The following is a 13491-nucleotide window of genomic DNA, read 5'->3' as shown; positions in this document are numbered from 1 at the left end:
CCTTTAGAAATTTAGAGGGTGACAAGAGTTATAAAGTAAGGAGGAAATAAATGGATTATAGACCAAATGCAGCTAGTGTCATGGAGAGGTATAGTAAATATATTAGGGGTGACAAAAATTGTTTTTCAGTTTAAAAGAGTCAACAGATAGACTGGTGTCAGCAAGATTTCCCCCATGGCAACATGAAAACAAACAAACAAAAACCCAGCAACTAAAAACTGACTAAAATAACTTTCTAGGAACTCTAGAAATCAGCAAAGGTATACAGCAACCAAGTTAAAACCCAGTCATGGAAAAGCCACATTCAAAATGATGGGGAGCTTTGTGGCATTTTCACTTGCCATTGCCCCATTGCCTTCCCAATGTCGTTCAGCACAGTGTGAGGGAATTGGTGGCCCAGTCCTCAGCTCCCTTCGGTGAACTGAAGATTGCAGAGAACTGAGTTTGTGACATTCTAACTTGTCTTCAGGCTGCCTGAGGTGTCACTAACTCAGTGTATACAAGAGTAAAACTAGATTGGACTGCAGTCTGAAGGAATCCATGGGAAGCAGTGGTGATGGCTCATGAAAATTGCAAGGAGGAGCTACAAATGTGAAGACCCCTGAGACAAGAGATTGCCTGCTGAGGTACACAATTGAACAGCTAAGACCCAGAGGAGAAGCAGGGATGTGACTCTTAGATAAAATAAGGCATTTAAAAACTATAATGTATCTGAAGAATTGGGGGATAAAATAATGCCTGCACAGGACCAGGAATATATGTGTTCAGAACAGTCCCTCAAGCCTTAAGAGAGGACTTGAAGGCTTTATGTCATACTGATGAGTGAATGCCTTCTTCTGCATGGACTGTGTGCAAAGATAGGAGAGATGTCTGTGTTTTTTTTTTTTTCAAATACTCTATTTTCTCTGAGACATCAGAGATATACAAAGAAATGGGACTGCATGGTCCATTCAAAGGAAAAAAAAAATCCCCAGAAATAGTCTCTGAAGAAATATAGGCATTGAGCTTACTAGATAAAGACTTTTAAACACCTGACTTAAATTTTATCAAGGAGCTAAAGAAAAACATGAATGGATGACTAAAATAAATCAGGAATATTATATATGAACAAAATGAGAATATCAACAAAGAGATAAAATATATTTTAAAAAGAAACTAAAATTATGGAGCTAAAACATACAATAACAATTGAAAATTTCACTAGAAGGGTTCAACAGCAGATTTGAACAGACAGAAGAACTAATCAGAGAACTTGAAGACAAGTCATTTGCAATTATTGAATCTAAAAAAGAAAAAGGAAAAATGAATGAAGAAAAATGAATGGAGCCTCAGGGATGTGTGGGCCATTACCAAGGAGACCAATGTGTGTACTACAGGAGTCCAAGAAAAAGAAGCAGGAGAGAAAGAGGACGATATCTTATTTAAAGAAATAATGACTGAAAATATACTAAATTTAGGAAAGAAATGAATATACAAATACAAGAAGCTCAGTGAACTCCAAGTAGGATAAATTCAGAGAGTGTGTACCCATAGTAAGACAAATTATAATCACAGTATTGACTTCAAAGACAAAGAAAGTATCTTGAAAGCAGCAAGAGAAAAGCAAGGTGTCATGTACTCTCTAAATACATGATGCTTCTTTCTAAGATTATCAGGATATTTCTCTTGAGAAACACTGCAGGCCAGAGGGCTGGTGTATTTAATGTGCTGAAAGAAAAAAAAAGGAACCAAGATCTTAAATCCACATTTTTGAGGTTTTATACATTAAATCCATGTTTTTGAGGTGTATAAAACCTCAAAAAAGAGCAAGAAAAAGCTAGCAGAAAGGAATAACAAAGATTAGAGCAGATAGACACAAAATAGAGAGCAGAAAAATAACAGAAAAAAATAAATAAATGAAACCATGAGTTAGTTCATTGAAATTTTAAATAAAATTGACCAACCTTTAGCTAGACTAACTATGATTGAGAGAAAAGACTCAATTAATTCAGAAATGAAAGAGGGGAAAATACTAACACCAATTTTATTGAAATACAAATAATTATAACACAGTATTATAAACAATATAATCAACAAATGGGATAATCTAGAGGAAAAGGCCAAATTCCTAAAAGCATACAACCTACTAATACTGAATCATAAAGACATAGAAAATCTGAATAGACATATAATTATCCAAGAGATTGCATCAGTAATCAAGGAGCTCCCAAGAAAGAAAAGCCTAGGCACAGATGTCTTCATGGGTGAATAGAATAGAAAGCCGAGAAATAAACTTTTACATATATGGTTAAATGCTTTTCTACAAAGACACCAAAACCATTAAACGAGAAAATAACAATCTTTTCAAAAAATTATATTGGAAAAATTTGATATTCACATGCAAAAAAATCAGTTAGACCCTTATCTTACACTATACAAAAATTAACTAAAAGTGGATCAAATGCTTAAATGTAAATTTAAAATTCTAAAAATATTAGAAAAAAAAAAAAGGGGAAAAGCTTCATGACATTGGATCTGGCAATGATCTTTTGGAAATGACACCAAAGCCATAAGCAACAGCAACATAGATTGAACTACATCAAAATTAAAAACTTCCATGCATTAAAGAATGTTATCAATAGAGTGAAAAGGTAACCCATGGAATGGGAGAAAACATTTGAAAATTACACATCTGATAAGCAGTTAAGGTCCAAAATATATAGAGTTCCTACAACTTGACCAAAAAAAAAAAAAAAAATTTTGATTTAAAAAAAAGAGCAAAGAACTTGAATAGACATTTCTCCAAAGAAAATATCCAAATGGCCAATAAGAACATGAAAAGATACTCAACATCAACCATCATTAGGGCAAGGCAAATCAAAACCATGACAACATAGTCCCTCACAGCCATGAGGATGGCTACTATGAAAAACAAAGCAAAACAGAAAAAACAACAAAACAAAAAACAAGTTTTGGTGAGAATGTGGAGAAATGGGATCCCTTGTGCACCGCTGGTAAGGATGTAAAATATTGCAGCCACTGTGGAGTAGTATGTAAGTTCCTCAAAAAATTAATAATAAAACTACTTTATGATCCAGCAATTTAACTTGTAGGTATATACCCAAAATAATTGAAAGCAGGGACTTCAAGAGATATTGATACACTCATGTTCATAGCAGCAGTATTCACAATAGCCAAAGATAAACTCAATCCAAGAGTCCCTTGATGGATGAATACATGAACAGAATATGGTATATACACACAATGGAATATTGTTCAGCCTTAAAAAGGAAGAAAATCCTAACACATGCTACAGTATGAATGCATCTTGAAGACATTATGCTAAGTAAAACAAACCTATCCAAAAAGGTCAAATACTGAATGACTCTCCTTATATGAGGTACAAAAAGTAATCAAATTCATAGAGACAAAGAGTAGAATGTTGGTTGCCAAGGGATATGTGTAGAGGGAAATGGGAAGTTATTGTTTGACAGTTACAGAGATTCAGTTTGGGATGATGAAAAAGTTCTGGAAATGATACTGATAATGGTCACACAACAATGTACTTAATAACACTGAAGAGTATACTTAAAAATGGTCAAATAAGAAATTTCATGTAATGTATATTATACCACAATAAAAAATAGTAAAGTTTTTTGAAAAGAATCAAAATAAGCTTTATGGAATAAATGTCATTTGACATGAGTTCCGAGTTCATCCAGTTAATTCATCCAGACTTTCCCTTTTGGAAAGGATGGATGGTAAGTCTGGCACTATTTCTGGGCCAGGGTGAACAGCAGAATCTGAGTATAAAACCACACGTGAACTAGTGTTACAGAAACTGGTGTTCAAAAAGGTCCATAAAATCAAAAAGGAGGCAAAGTGTGGGGATTCCATATGGAGAACCGTAAGGACTGATGGCAAAGATCCCCAGAGAGCACCAGGAGAATAAGGAGAACAAGAACCTCAACTGTGACCTGAGACATGGGAATACCAAATCCACACAAGGAGTTCAGGAAGGAAATGTCAAGTAAAGTCTCACGAGCAGAGTTGGGTTCCAGAAGAAAGAACATGACCAAGGCAGCGAGACAAGAAATAGGTTTATTGAGATATATAATAATAATAATGCCAACATAGACCACTAAGGGCTTTAACATATATGAGCACAGACTCATTAATTGGATTGTATTATCCCTTTTGTCATTGGTAATTTTCCTATTACATGTCCAAGCAAGTATTTAAACTCAAAGACCTCAGAGCCCATGCCCTTGATCACTTATGCTATACAGAGAGAATTAGCTGAGTATAACACAAGACATAAAGTCATTTGAATCACATTTTAGAAGGCTGACCTTCAGGTGGTGGCATTTATTGGGCATTGTGGAACCTTGATGGTTTTTAGCAGGCAAGAGATGAGAACAGAAATTGTTCTGGAAAGACAATTGGCAACACAGAAATGAAATAAGTTGATGAATGTCAAGGCTGAAATTAGGGAGATCACTTAGGGAACATAGAGGAATAAGGCATAAACCAAGGGGACAGGAATGGAATGTGTGGATTCAGAAACCTTTGAGAAAGTTGAATCAATTGGATTTAGCTACTAGTTAGCTTAAAAGTGCCAAGACTCCGGTAGAGTCTGCAATGACTCTGGGACATCTGAAACTATGGTGAGGCCAAGTGTGCAATGATGTAAGCAGGGATAAGGAAAATGGGACTACTCTGAGGTGATTGGAATTAATTGTCAGAAATCCTCGATCAAATGCCCTCTGGGATTTGAAGAATACATTTTTAAGATGCATAATTAGTCTGAACGTAATAGCATGAATCCTAAAATGCTTACGAATCCCTTTACTACCATGGATACTAAGCTCTTTAATAGGGCACAAGAACCTCTGTTAACTGGGCGAAATTTAGGAGTTCAGCAATCACAAGACTGCTCCAGTTATTTGAGATTACACTGAGTGTTGGCTTGTGTGTCTCCTGAAAATTACTTTGAAGTATTTTAGACTTATCCTATTATATCCTTTTATATGCCATGCCAGTTTAAGCTTGGAAATAATTAAAAACAATAGACAAGAACCTTCTAATCTTTTATAGTATTATTTTATTTAGGAAATAATTGATTGGGCAAAGTGGATTACATTTCAATATTCAGACAGGCTCCTTTTGTTATTACTTTCGACTCTATCTGCTTTTTAAATTACTTTGCCTATTTCGAAAGCACAGTATAGTTTTCTTACGTTTCTCTTTTGGTGCAAGACAATGGAGAATGGCTCATAGTATAAAGTTGAAGGATATCCACTATCCAATTTAATATCCTTAGATAACTGACATTTTTAGAGAAACAGTCCTTTGAAATTAATAGGTGATGTGATAGAGTGGAAAAAAACGTAAAAATCAAACAGACTTGATTTTCAATACTGGTGTTGGCACTTAAGAGCTCTAGAATTGTGGAAACTGAATTAAATAATTGTGCTTCAATTTCTTTGTCTGAAATATAGGAACAAAAATACCTTTAACTCAGGGTTATGAGGTTTGGTACATACATATATTTATATGTAAATATATGTATACACACAGACATACAAATACACACATATAGACAGAGAGGAAGGGGGGAGAGAGAATATGAACTAGTGTATAGTCTTGGCACATAGTAAAAAAGAACTGGCAGGGCGTGGTGGCTCACGCCTGTAATCCCAGCACTTTGGGAGGCCAAGGCAGGCGGATCACCCGAGGTTGGGCATTGGAGAAAAAAAAAAAAGAAAATTAGCTGGGCGTGGTGGTGCATGCCTGTAATCCCAGCTACTTGGGAGTCTGAGGCAGGAGAATTACTTGAACCAGGGAGGCAGAGGTTGCTGTGAGCCGAGGTCGTGCCATTGCACTCCAGCCTGGACAACAAGGGCAAAACTCTGTCTCAAAAAAAAAAAAAAAAAAAAAAAGGTCGGGCACAGTGGCTCATGCCTGTAATCCTTGCACTTTGGGAGGCTGAGGCGGGCAGATCACAATGTTGGGAGTTCGAGACCAGCCTGGCCAACATGGTGAAACCCTGCTCTACTAAAAATACAAAAATTAGCCAGGTGTGGTGGCACACACCTGTAGTCCCAGCTACTCGGGAAGCTGAGGCAGGAGAATGATGTGAACCTGGGAGGCAGAGCTTGCAGTGAGCTGAGATCGGACCACCGCACTCCAGCCCGGGCGACAAAAGGAGACTCCTTCTCAAAAAATAAAAATAAGAAAAAACCCTACCATTTAAACATTTCAAAAATGTATTCTGTCCTGCCCTAAAAAAAAATGCCTAACGTTTTTGAGGTTCATCTGCTATGATAAATGAAAGAAGCCAAACTCAAAAGATTGTGTATTGTACGATTTCATTCATAAGAAGGTCAAAAATTCACAAATTTAATTAGGACACAAAGTAGATTAGTGATTGTCTAGGATTGGGTAGTTGGGTTGATAATGGCAGTTTACAAGTACAAGGTTTATTTTATTTTTGCAATGGGAAATATCTTAACATTTGATATGGTAGTGGTTGCATCACTCTGTAAATGTACTAATAATTATTGAATTGCACACATTCAACAGGTGGTGTTTAAGCTACAGTAATTATATCCCTAAAAAGCCATTTAAAAATTAAAAGGATGATATTTCTATATACTAACCTGACTATCCTAAGTAAAATAATTGATGCTTATGAAAAAAAAGAAACATGATTTTTGCTTGGGGTTTAAGGAAGTCTCTCCTATATTTGTCTTTACATATTTCTTTTTGTGTGTTGGCCATTTTTTTTGGTAATAACTCCCCAAATCAGAGTGGTGTATAAGAATCATTTTCTCATTTACATTACGTGTTGGCATCTAGATAGACTTATCCTATTATAAGTCTATCTATACAAGTCTATGTAAGTTTGTGTTTTGCCAGCCTCACTCTGCTCTGATTAGCTCTGGTCCACACGTCTTCATATAGCCTGTGCATGGCACATGCTTATTCTCATGGCAGAAGAGAAAACTAAGCCAAACCTATTCGCACTTAAAGCTTCTGCACAGGTATAGCTTGTTTCATAGCTGCTTCTGTCTCATTGGCTAACGCAGCTCACATGGTCAAGCCTAGTGCTGATGGAGGTAAACATGCACTCCTCCCATGGAATGAGGGGATTATGAATATTTGTGAACAATAATACAATGAGACAATCTACCAGTGTTGGAGGACGATTTGGCTAACATCCTGACTTGAGCGTAATCTTCTGTCAGTGCCCCCCATCCCTTCTACTCTGTTACTATGGAAAGTATATCTCATCTTCCACTTTTCCCACTGGGATTTACCATAAACCGTTTTCTCCCCCACCATGAAAAACTCTGCCAAGGAGCTTGCTGTCATTCCCAGCTACCATTTCATGCCTTCCATTTCTTGTACTGCCAGACTTCACAATTATGAGTGGTTGGTGTCCTTATTATTTCTCTATCATATATTGTTTTTATTTCTCTATCATATTTAACTGTGTTATGACTTGAAGCTTCTCAATCCATTGGATTTACTCTTTCTAAAGCCTCTAATAGCCCTAGTTGCCAAATCCATGGACATTTCTTCAGCTATTATTTATTTTGATGGTAGTCATATTTGTACTGTGAACTCATAAAGTGTGGCATGTCTGATTCTCCTTTTTTGCCAAGTTCCACATTCTTCTCCTCCACACTTCCTTCCTGTGTGATCTTGTATAGTCCCAGGTTTTACTTTCTGAGAAAGTGACTCCTATCTTAACATGTTTATTTCTGGCTTTCTTGAGTAAGAAATTAAAGGATCAAAATGATTGCTCTATTTAATTAATTATTCATTTACATATTAACATTGCTAATCTGTTTTTTAATAGGATGGAAACAGAAAACACTTTTCTGGGAAATTTAAAGGTAATCTTAGGTTTAATAATTCTATTCATAAATATCACTCTACGTAGTTGAAATTAGTTCGCAAATTATAAATTACAGTTGTAGGCTGGGCACGGTGGCTCACACCTGTAATCCTGGCACTTTGGGAAGCCAAGGCAGGCAGATCACTTGAGGTCAGGGGTGCAAAACCAGCCTGGCCAACATGGTAAAAACACAAAAAAGTGAGATAGGTGTGGTGGTGGGTGCCTATAATCTTAGCTACTTTGGAGGCTGAGGCAGGAGAACTATTTGAACCCAGGATGCAGAGGTTTCAGTGAGCTGAGATCACGCCACTGCACTCCAGCCTGGGCAGCAGAGTGAGACTCCATTTCAAAAAAAAAAAAGAAAAAAGAAAAAAGAAAAAATTACAATTCTGGAGTAGAAATACAGTATTGTGTTTAGAAGTACAGCTTTGCTCAGTGCCTGTATCTAGTGATTTTTCTCTCCATTTTAAACCAAATACATAAAAATAGGAAATATTAGGGATTATTCATGTAGAATTAGATGTGCTTTGTGAAAAAAATATCCACACATAGAATTATGCAAAATACTCAGGCAAATGTAAATATACAACAACTGTTTTTATTAAATCACTATTTTTAGTTATCATGTTGTCTTTATGAGCACTGAGCACACTTAGTAGAAAGGCTGCCACACTGTGTTTAGCATTGTCATCCTGGAACTATTCAACTGTCTTGAATAGTCTGATACCAAGACTGAACCCATCTACCACAGTGAACTGTGTTCTGGGAACGCAAAGAATATTCTGACCCCCTTTTCCAATATTTAGCTGAAATCAAAAGGATTTTGTGGTATAGTGATAAGAGCTGTAAGATTTGGGTTTCTATTCCTGGCACTAACCTTGGAGCACAGGGACTTGGGAGAGGTGTGGTGCAGGGAAACAGGCAAGGTCAGTGCTACACAAAGTGTGGCTCCTGGATAGCCACCATCAAAAGGGCCATGGAGCTTAGAAGAAATGCACATTTCTAGGTTTCACCCAGACCCACCCAGACTTATTATGTCAGAGTCTCAGGGCTGAGAGCCAGCCGTCTGTGTTATAACCAGCTCTCTTGATGTTTCATGTGCTTCTTAAAGTTTAGGAAGCACAGGGATAGTCATCTCTGCTTAGGCAATGAGGTTTTGTTAATCTTCATAGAGGTACAATTATGGGAGGAAAATGGTAGTGAGTAGGAGATTGTGGTTGATAATGATGTACCTACAGGATTACAGTGTGGGGGCACATGAGAGAGAGTCATAAATCCAGAGTCTGAGTGAATCAAAATGAGCCTTGGAGGGAGTAAATCTTACTGTAGACAAGCATCAGGTTCACCAACCAGCACAGATCCTACAGCTGCAAGGATGCAAGAATTTTCTTAAACGGATTAACAAGTAACTTCAGTTCAAAAAATTCAAAAATTCAAAGTTTCTATCCAAGAAATGCAGGGCAGATGGGCACAGAGAGATGAAAAAAAGTAATTTGATGTGGGGGATTTCTAGGAAAATATGCACTCCCTACTTGGCCATGCAGAACCTTGTTCAGAGGCCATCTTGGCCTTTACTAGAGAACTGGACTTCAAAATTGAAAGGGACTAACACAATGATGCTTTTATTATGAAATAAAAAACATGATTTGCATACAGAGTCAGGTGAGTGCAAGGTGTACAGTGGTGACTGGATCTCCAAACGGAGGGCAGCTCTTCCTTCTGCCCTTTAAAGGGTCCAGAAACTTCTGGCTCTCAGCTCTCAAAGCAGCTTTACTGCTTGGTCATCTCAAACTCCATGGACCTTTGTAGAGTTGAGAAAACAATCTGGCTTTCAAATGGGAATTCTTGTATGTATTTATAAAGATGTTGGTGATGATGACATGATGTTGCCGATGATGTAAAGCAGACAATGCTAGTAGTAGATGTAGTAAGTGTTTCCCCTCTGTTTAATGTAGATTGCTTCCCAGAAAATTGCAATGTAGCTTTTCACGTTTCACACACAAACACACACACGCCAGACCCTATTCCTCTTTTAAAAAGATTTTCCTCTCTGTCACTAATGGATATTTCCTAGAATCACAACTTGGATTGGAAAGGAGGGACATCACCAGTTGCTCAAGTTTAGTTTATGGAAAATAATCTCTGGCTACCCCAGCACCTGAGCATCCTGGTGGATTTCATGACTGTGTGCATTGCTCTTGATTTGCCTGCTAGTGTATGGGTACAAACAAGGGTTTGGAATTTAGAAATGGCAGCAAATTCTGCCTTTTAACTCTTTTGACTACTTCTAAGAAAATTAAAAATAATACTATATGCATTAGATTTTAATTTGCTTTTCATATTCAGAGACCATCTGGAAATGTAATTATAGTTCAAACTTTTAATCTCCCGTGCCTAGAAAAGCTTTTTGAAGTTGTATTTGAATCTGTAAACAGACATGCTGCTTTTTTTCTATAATGGCTTATTTGTTTTGCACTAAAACAATGTAATGATTTAAAACAGGGTCACATACCTGCCCATTCCCACCTGGACTGGCACTTAGAATCTGGGATACATACGGATATCGAGTGAAGGAACCAAATCCCTGTTTTTTTCTTTCCTGACTTTTAAGTACGCTGTGTACTACAGTGGGTGAGAAGTTGAGTTTCAGAATTCATCTAAGATGGTTCTGAATCCAGGTATCACCACTTTTTGGCTTTGTGTCCTTGGCCAAAAGATTTTACTTCACTGAGACTTAGTATTATGTTTTGGAAAATAGGAGATTATAATAGCTTTGTCCTTGGGTTTGTTTTGAGGACTAAGTGAGATGATATATGTAAAGAATTTAGTACTGTGCCTGGCACAAGTCAACAATAACAGTTTTGTCGTCATTATTGTTATTGTTTTAAAGTTGCAGCTATTATTTATTGTTATTTTATTTAAAAAAATTCTTGTCTGTTTGTCCCTTAAGTAAGCTGTCTTTGGCATTAATCACATCTACAAATTCCCTGTTTTCACTTGATCTGATTTGCTTTGCTTCCAATCACAGTGGTCCCTGTTCTTTAGCATCAGAGGCTACATTTGTCAGGGATTTCCTTATGAAATACCCTGGTACAAAGCCAGAATTTAATATGGAGATCTTGTCAGGAGAGCTACATTCCTAGTACAGTCAGAATGTTGACAAAGAATATAGCTGGACTGGAGGACGTTTTAGATCTTTCCAGGTCTGAGGTCTAGGATTTCCAGACTCTCTAACCTCCGTAAGGAGAGCGATAACGTCTTGTCCTGTTTCTGTATGCAGGAGTGATGTATGTGATTCTGCCAGCTTTTTCCAGAATACTTGCTGCTAGTTACTAACATTTTTTAGTGTTAGCCATCTACAAGATTGGGAATAATGTCAGTTTATATACCAATAACGTAACAATGATACCATGGGAAGGGTGTGCTGCAGGATGAACAAGATAATGTGTTTATAGCACCCTTCACAACACACCTTGCTCCACACTAGCACAGTTAGACATTGTCTCTTGAATGCTACTGTGATACCTGTTCATTACGACCCCAGTGTAGGACTCAGGAACTTAACTACACAACTGTGTCCCCACCGTAACCCTGCTCTAACCAAATAGTCTTACAAGCCTCCAGTGCCCTGACTGAATTCAAAGATGAGCTGATTTTTAGAAGAACTTGCAAAGGAATGTATCCTTAAATGATCGCCTATTTATAATTTATAAAACACACTTATACAAATTGATAATGATGTATGTTTGAATAATTCAAGAAACAGGATACCAATAGATTTTAGCACCAAGTACTAAGAGAGCTTCTGCTTGTGAATATTAATTTGACTAATTTGGTATATTAGGCCATCCAGTATGGTAAGCACATGTGCAGAATAGTAGGATTTTTGAAGAGTAATCTAATCAGAAATAGGGCCCACTAGCATTTTTTAAAAATGTAACAATTATCTGAAGATCTCATATGGGATATTTTGCAACTGACAAAGAGCAAGATACCCTAAGTAAAATGTAACTGAGCACCAGATTAAATATTGGGCAAATGTCTGGAAAGAATCCATAGCAAGTTGCTTTGTTTTGTACTGTGCTTTCCTCCTATTTATACAAATACATTTATAGTTGAGTATAGACATTTATAGTCTGAGTAGTTTCATTTATATGACCACAAAAGTACAGGCAGCAAAAGCAAAAAAATAGGCTAGTGAGGCTTTTGTACAGAAAAAGAAACAGTTAAGAGAGTTAAAAGATTACCTATGGAACGGGAGAAAATATTAGCCACCATATATCTAATAAGGACTCAATATCTAAAAATGTAAGAAACTCCTACAACTCAATAGCAAAAAAAAAAGTAATAATAACCCAATTAAAAAGTGGAAGTGGACTTGAATAGACATTTCTTCAAAGAACACATTCAAATGGCCCACAGATACATGAAACGATGCTCAGTGTCACTAATCATCAGGGAAATGGCCATTCAAAACCAAAACGAAATATCAGCTCACACTTCTGAGGATGGCCATTATCAAAGAAACAAACTAGCAGAAAATAACAAGTGTTGGAGAAAGGATGTGGAGAAATTGGAACCCTTGCATATTATTGGTGGGACTGTAAAATAGTGCAGCTACTACTGAAAACAGTATGAATGTTCCTCAAAAAATTGAAAATCAAAGTCATTGAAATCAGTTTCTCAAAGACATATGTGTACTCCCATGTTCAATGAAGCATTATTCACAGTAGTCAAGAGTCGGAAATAGCCTTAATGTCCATTGGCAGGTGAATGGACAAATAAATTGTGGCTCATGCCTTTAATGGAATTTTTTTTTTTTTTTTGAGATGAAATCTTGCTCTGTCACCCAGGCTGGAGTGCAGTGGAGCGATCACGCCTCACAGCAACCTCTCTCTCCCGGGTTGAAGCAATTCTCCTGCCTCAGCCTCCCCAATAGCTGGGATTACAGGCATGTGCCACCACACCTGGCTAATTTTTGTATTTTTAGTAGAGCAGGGTTTCACCACGTTGGCCAGGCTGGTCTTGAACTCCTGACATCGTGATCCTCCCGCCTTGGCCTCCCAAAGTGCAGGAATTACAAGCGTGAGCCACCATGCCCAGCCACAATGGATACCATGAGATATCATTCAGCCATAAGAATGGAGGAAATTCTGTCAAATGCCATAACATAGATCAACTTTGAGGGCATTATGTTAAGTGAAGTAAGCCAGTCACAGAAGGACAAATGCTATATGATTCCACTTTTATGAGATCTCTAAATCAGCTGAACCCACAGAAGCAGAAAGTAGAATGGTAGTTGCCAGGGCCTGGAAGGGGTGATCAGAGTATAGAGTTTCAGTCATGTAAGCTGTAAAGTTATAAAGATCTTCTATTAGACACTGTGCTTATAGTCAACAATACTGTACTGAACACAAAAGTTTAAGAGGTTTAACATAATTGTTATATATATAAAATATGTATATATAATATATATACTATATATATTATGTAGATATACATATAATTTTTCATCATCAATGTGCTAAATCCTGAGGATACAAAGAATAAAAGTGTATTTTACTTTGTTCTTGTAACATAAACCTATTTCTGAATAAACAAAAAAT

General features: G+C 36.9%; 1 protein-coding gene across 6 annotated transcripts in view; it reads left to right on the top strand.

The window, feature by feature from the left end:
• Nucleotides 1-13491, top strand: part of NRG3 (neuregulin 3) — a 1119166-nt gene that overhangs the window by 598401 nt on the left and 507274 nt on the right. The window lies entirely within an intron of this gene.

Source organism: Macaca thibetana, chromosome 9 (assembly GCF_024542745.1).
Source record: "Macaca thibetana thibetana isolate TM-01 chromosome 9, ASM2454274v1, whole genome shotgun sequence".
NCBI lineage: Eukaryota > Metazoa > Chordata > Mammalia > Primates > Cercopithecidae > Macaca > Macaca thibetana.
This window is presented reverse-complemented; position numbering and strand designations above follow the sequence as displayed.